The sequence below is a fragment of the Oratosquilla oratoria genome, chromosome 17 (assembly GCF_046742065.1).
Source record: "Oratosquilla oratoria isolate Oo_2021 chromosome 17, ASM4674206v1, whole genome shotgun sequence".
NCBI classification, from domain to species: Eukaryota; Metazoa; Arthropoda; class Malacostraca; order Stomatopoda; family Squillidae; genus Oratosquilla; species Oratosquilla oratoria.
This window is the reverse complement of record NC_134793.1, coordinates 33,352,246-33,359,745: the sequence shown is the minus strand read 5'-3', so window position 1 is coordinate 33,359,745 and position 7,500 is coordinate 33,352,246.

The following is a 7,500-nucleotide window of genomic DNA, read 5'->3' as shown; positions in this document are numbered from 1 at the left end:
TATATTATGTTTATATGTATGTATGTATATATATATATATATATATATATATGTATATATATATATATACATGTATATATATTTATCACAATTTGTTTATTGTATAATATGTATTGTATATTATATCTTAAATATCCCCGTGAAAGGGGGAAAAAGCCTTTAGTATATGTATATATATATTATATATTGATTATAGTATAGGATACACAAAACATCAGACAATCTGACTGACTGACAGAGCAGGATCTCGTATCAGTACGCGTAGATCCGTATTCTTCTTTGTATCTTTGTGTTGTACCTGCTATGGCGTTGGCATGCAGGAGGGGTGCATGATGAAACCGTGACCCAGGCCAGACCCCAAACAGGATATGCAGTGTCAGAAGGGAGGAAGGAACCAAGGTCGCCGGAGACAAACATATTTCCACGCCGCGCCGGCCCGAACACCTTCTTAGGCTTTAGTTCCCCTCCTGCTTCTGTTCTTCTTTTCATCCCCACCAACTACTTCCCATCCGCCCTCTCTTATTTGTCTATTTATTTATTTATTTACTTAATTTATTTATTCGTTTATTTATTCTTATTACCCCTTTTTCTTGTTTTCCTTCTGTTCTACCTTCTATCTTTTTCTTATTTTTTTTTATCGTCCTCAACCCTTTCTATTCTTCTTTTCACTCCCACCACCTACTCCCCATCCACCCTCTCTTATTTATTCATTTATATATTTATTTATTTATCTATTTATTTATTTCTATAACCCATTCTTCTTGTTTTCCTTCTTTCGTATCTTCTTTCTTTTTTTTTTCTTTTTTATCATCCTCAACCCTTTCTATTGGTTCTTCTCTTGGTTCACAGCCTTGTTGGCCTCTTCCTCCTTGTGTCCACTTCCTTGTTCTACAAGTCTTTCTCCTCTTCTTTATCCTCATCTTTCTAATTTACTCTTCTGTTTTCCTTCCTCCTCCTTTTGTTCTTTATCCATATATATATTTTCATTCCCATTCTCTTCCTCCCTTTTCCCTTCTCTCTCTATAATTATTTCTAATATTTGATACCAAAAGTTCCTATTAACGTTATTGAGTATGTCAACAGCCTAAGTTGTCAAAATTGGTAATTGGTGAAATAGGTCACTACTCCGACCTAGATATGGACCAAAAGGTCTCCTGTCGGCATGCTCCGCCTTTGTAATCCTTTGTAAAAGTATACAAACGGTTGTTGAAAGGTTGTCACATACCATGCATACTTTCAAGTATGTAATGAAACAGACTTTTTCTTTTATTTCAAATATATATTCACATAGATCATACATGAAAAATGCTGTCTAAATAGTTTTTGGCCATTCATTTATACTCGTACTTGGCACAAAATAGTACTTTTTTTTCAAAGTTTGTCAAAAGTCTGTTTAAAGTTCGTGTTGGATACTTATCATTGCAAAACAAAATTTTTTTTTTTTATTTGTTACTGTATTCGATTTTAAATTTATAAATTTCTAATATTGTAGTTATTAAACCAACATTCTTTTCACACACCTTCAAAAAACGTTTGCTAAAAGTACACAACCATTGATTTCTGGAGTATATAGTTCTGGGTTATGTAATTCTGGACAAGGAGGTCCTGTCGTGTAATATTCATTCAGGATGTGTTCATGACTCTGTATCTGATCGCATGAGCCTAGTCCACTTAGCTGAGCCTAGTCCACTTAGCTGAGCCTAGTCCACTTAGCTGAGCTTAGTCCACTTAGCTGAGCCTAGTACACTCAGCTGAACTTAGTTCACTTTGCTGAGATTAGTCCACTTAGCTGAGCCTAGTTCACTTAGCTGAGCCTAGTCCACTTAGCTGAGCCTAGTCCACTTAGCTGAGCTTAGTTCACTTAGCTGAACCTAGTCTACTCAGCTGAACTTAGTCCACTTTGCTGAACTTAGTCCACTTTGCTGAGCTTAGTCCTTTTAGCTGAGCCTAGTCCACTTAGCTGAGCCTAGCGCACTTAGCTGAGCCTAGTGCACTTAGCTGAGCCTAGTCCACTTAGCAGAGCTTAGTCCACTTAGCTGAGCCTAGTCCACTTAGCTAAACTTAATCCACTTTGCTGAGCTTAGTCCTTTTAGCTGAGCCTAGTCCACTTAGTTGAACCTAGCGCACTTAGCTGAGCCTAGTGCACTTAGCTGAGCCTAGTCCACTTAGCAGAGCTTAGTCCACTTAGCTGAGCCTAGTCCACTTAGCTAAACTTAATCCACTTTGCTGAGCTTAGTTCACTTAGCTGAGCCTAGTCCACTTAGCCGTATCCTAGATCTTCTTGAAATATTCCTTCCAGGAGGATAAGGTGGCCAAGTGTCTATCTACGAATTTAGCCTCTCACCTACCACTGGATCTGATGACAAAGATTGTAACAGACGATGTGGGATCATTGTAAATCACTTGAAGTTTCCCATCCTTTGTAGTACAACTTACCTCCCATTGTCAGTCAGTACCCAGAGACGTGAGTTCGCTACCAGAACAAATTCGATAAGTTAGGCCATTTTCCTGAGAGTTAGCCCATTTAGATCAACTGTTATCATCTCCCTTCGTTGAATATCGAAGATGATGATGCCAGCGAAGGGAGATGCTATGTATATGTATATAAAAATGTTTCTGGCAACCCTCCGAAGCTTGAACGGAGCTTACTTTGTATTTGTAGAGCAGAACGTTGTCTGGCACATTAAAGTCAACAACAACCACCTGACTTTATTTTATTCACCAATGTAGTGTTAAAACATACAACCTACAGAAGGTTTAAAGGAAACATTACATGGAAACGAAGGCTTTATAAGTACGTACTGATAAAGGTATCGTCCTTATATGGCCTTTCTCTTGATAGACCTGTCGGCAACTTCCAATTACATACACATTTTGATAATCATGGAATTTCATTTATAGGAGGAAGCGCCACCATGTTGTGGGGGGTATAAATACAATCATAACAACTATAAGAAACGTTATTCTGTAAATTCCAGACGGCTTTGATTAGCTGAGGGGTTGTCACCGTAATTAAAGGATTTAGACTCTTAGCTGAAGTGCTGAAGTCCTATAATCTACATCACATATAGATGTAGACGCGGAGCTATAGTCTTTCTATCGACAGCTCCTTAAGGATTCTTCTTGCTTTTCTTGATATGTTACTGTAGAGGTTGTTTTCTTATGTTTTCTCGTTTCATCCACATTCCATATTTCTCCGTGTTATTTAAGTTGTTTTTCTTGATTTGCGAATAGGGACGCTCCGGTTGTTGTATTGTCTTTCCTATAGGGCTGATGTAAGATCACGGTCGCGGTACGCAACACCTGAGCCGGGTCCACACTTGTTGCATTTCCACGTATCGTATCATCCTTGCGTATCACCTAGTGATACGATACGGTGCAACAGGGTATTGTACTCACTTGTTGCGTATCCGTATACAGCAGACGGATACGCAACAAGTAGGTGCAATACCCTGTTACACCGTATCGTATCACGAGGTGGTATGCAAAGATGATACGATACGTGGAAAGGCAACAAGTGTGGACCCGGCTTTAGGTTGGGCATCGTTCGGCACTGATTCCAAGCGCAAACGGAGACGTAGGCGACACAGATGACGCAGCACAGAGTAAAGGTAGACTTCCTGTTGCTGAATTGAAGTACAATCTTAACTGCTTATACTAGTAGATGTACTATCTCAGCATTTCAGGTGATAGAGAAGTTCAAAGTGTACTTCATTCCGGCAACAGGAAGTCTGCCTTTGCACTGTGATGCGTCGCCTGTGTCGCTTGCGCCACCTGCGTCGCCTGTGTCGCCTGCGTCGCCTGCGTTGCCTGCGTTGCCTGAGCCGCCTGCGTCGCCTGTGTCGCCTGCGTCGCCTGCGTCGCCTGCGTCACCTGCGTCGCCTGCGTCACCTGCGTCGCCTGTGTAACCTGCGTCTCAGTTTGCGTGCTGAAGCGTGATCACCCGCGCACGGACGCATTGTGTTTTTATGGAGTTATAGGAAATACGTTCGTCTGCATATGAGGAACGCGGGTGATTGTGGGCTCATTGATATGCTAACAATAGAAAGATACGACCGCATATTAGTTACGACCTTGTAGATGATTACACTCGTGAAATGCAAAGAGGAGTGTAGGGAGATCTTTCTGCTTCTGTCCAGTACGGTTGCCATATGAAGTTTCCTCCGGTTTCATTTCATTTCGGTCAAGTGCCGCTATAGTAGGTTGACATGAACGAATTTTTTTTTAAATAATGACAAGGTTTATTACTGCTACTATGTTTATATGCTTAGTATCAGCCCTGTTTGCATTAGGTAAAGAAAAAATACAGAAAATAAGTTTATTCTTTAGTGATTCTTTACATCTATCGAAAGATAAAGACGCAGTTATCTTAATTACATCCTTGTCATTGGTAATTGTATATTTAGTGAAACTTCATTATTTGAAGCCTTATTGGATCAATAACACAAAAAATATAATATATGTTAGACGAAGGCTTGCCAACTGTCTAACATGATAATGTTGTAAATTATTAGCTAAATCCACAGTAGGCACCTTAAGAACACGGCTGTCAAGACCTGCTAACCTTTATATAGTAAGCTTGGAGATTATGTAAATGAACAACTGTATTTGTTACCATGATTATGGCCAAGTCTCCCACCAGGCGTGTAGCAAATTCATGTGTTATTGATGGCGAATGAATATTAACCTTTTCGGTACGATAACTCCTACGTAGGCGTCATGAGGCGCAAGTAGGTACACGCTTATATTATATATATATATATATATATATATAATATATATATATATATGTATATATATATATATATATATATATATATATATATTTTTGTAGTTGTACATGAGTTACCCCCGGATTCTGTGAACTGGTTTGATCACGTTTTCTGTGTTTATTATTACTCAGAGTAAAAGAGAACGAGTAATACAGCAGTGACTTTATATTTTATAATGTGAGTAGTGTGATGCATCGTTCATATGGCAGCCGATGCTGCGCGCGAGAATTAGAGTCGTACTAAAGTGGTTATTTTGATGCTTTCTCTTACGCTGTGCATGTGACGTAGGCACAGGTTGAAGAAAATGGAAAGTCCATTTCTGGAGAGACAGAGAGAGAGAGAGAGAGAGAGAGAGAGAGAGAGAGAGGGAGATTCACCACGGTTGGATTACGTGTTGGTCTCGTGATCGACACTATTACCCACCCGGGTGAGATCTCAGAACTCACATGTGGCCCGGAAGAAAGGTCAGTGTGTGTGTGTGTGTGTGTGTGTGTGTGTGTGTGTGTGTGTGTGTGTGTGTGTGTGTGTGTGTGTGTGTGTGTGTGTGTGTGTGTGTGTGTGCGCGCGTGTGTAAGCGTGTGTGTGTTTTTATATATATATATATATATATATATATATATATATATATATATATATATATATATATATAATATATATATTGAGGCTGGTCTCTTCTTAGATTAAATATTTATAGTTTTATGCACTAAAGAATAGAAATATTTCAATTAAGAATAATAATAACGTTCCGGGTTCAAAGGCGTCTGTAAACTTAAACAATTACCATGACTTCAGGCCCTGAAGGGAAGGAGCGTCACGCTGACATGACCCAAGGTCGATGTGAGTCGAAAGAAACGACTTCCTTCTCGTGGTGGTCTCCCACGCCACTCAAAGCTGTCCCTCTCAGTTAACCTCCTACAACGCGATAACACTCTTCAGAGACTTCAATGCACGTGAAGAAAGAAGAGGAGGAGGATTCTTCTTTGTCTTAGGTCAGAAGTATTCTTGGACCGAAAGGTGCGTCGGTATCAGTTGACCTCTTACAACGCGATAACACTCTTCAGAGACTTCGATGCACGTGAAGAAAGAGGAGGAGGATTCTTCTTTGTCTTAGGTCAGAAGTATTCTTGGACCGAAAGGTGCGTCGGTATGTGAACATACCCTAGGACCTACAATGGTATATGTAAAGATATTTCCCCCAGTCTCATTTTTTTTTTCTTTTAATCACATATGTCACTATCAATTTGTGGTATTTATATATGATAAGAGCTAGATAAGAATGGTGGCCTCGAGACTGGGAAACATTCTTATAAATACCCTCGCCATTTGAGACAATCTAAGCGAGTATACGCTGACAGAACATCGGAAGAAAGGAACCTGAAGTAGTTGATGACGACAGGCTGCATCTCATTTTCTTCTGGCACGTCTTGCGACCGTGTCGATGTCCAAACGTATTGACCATTTCTTTTCTTTGAAAGTTTTCAACATAGTCGACAGCTGAGGACCTTGGATACAAAACTCTCTCCATCCAAAGAACCCAAGCATACCAGCTCGTGTGTGACGAGGGATGGAGAGAACACTTGAAGCACATGAACTCAGATGAAGGAGAAACAAGAGGAATAGAAGTAATCTATGGGTTATAAACGTTCTCAAATTGACGTAGGAGAAATTGACAACCAGAAGCTTCTCTCAGCGATGAAACTCGTCACACAGAGCAGATTCCGCCGGCCAAATCTGGACAACCACCAGATAGCAAAGGACTGATTCGTGCCATCTGATATATTACACACAGGGGGTGGGACTAATATATTTATATATTATATATATATATATATGTTATATATATATATATATATATATATATATATATATATATTATATATATCTATGCAGAAGATATCACTTGAACGCGAGGAAAATAACACTTGATATCACTTGAACCACGAGGAAAATAACAGAAATGAGACCGAGCGCTTTCGTCTATTCAGACATTTTCAAATTGGCTGAATAGACGAGGTGGGTCTCATTTCTGTTATTTTCCTTATGGTTTTTCAGCACACACACACACACACACACACACACACACACACACACACACACACACACACACACACACACACACACACACACACACGCACACACACACACACACACGCACTCACACACACACACACACACCCACACACACACACACACACACACACACACACACCCACACACACATATATATATAGATATATATATATTTGTATATATACATATATATATATATGAGTGTGTGTGTATATATATATACTCGTATATATATATATATATATATATATATATATATATATATACAGTGTATATACATATATATATACATATGCATATATGCCAAAAGTGAGTAAACGAATGAGGGACACCAACCAGATCCCCAATGTTTGCCTCACGAAATGTGAATTTGGTACAGACAAGACTAAAGTAGAAGAGATTGGCGTTCTGGTGTTTTATTCTGGTTGCGGACCTACAGACACCTCCGCGACACACTCTCAGTAACTGAGGAGTTTCTTGTTTCACTTGACGTCGTGAACTCCCCCTATTATCAGGAGGCTAGGACGGTTCCCCTTACAGAGGACTTTGTAGCGTGGAATTAATGAACCATGACCTTGGTCCAACTCGCTGGCGGCAGGGTTCGAGTTTCCGTCACTTCAATCTCCGCCGCAGGTAGTGACGCTCTATCCCGATCGGC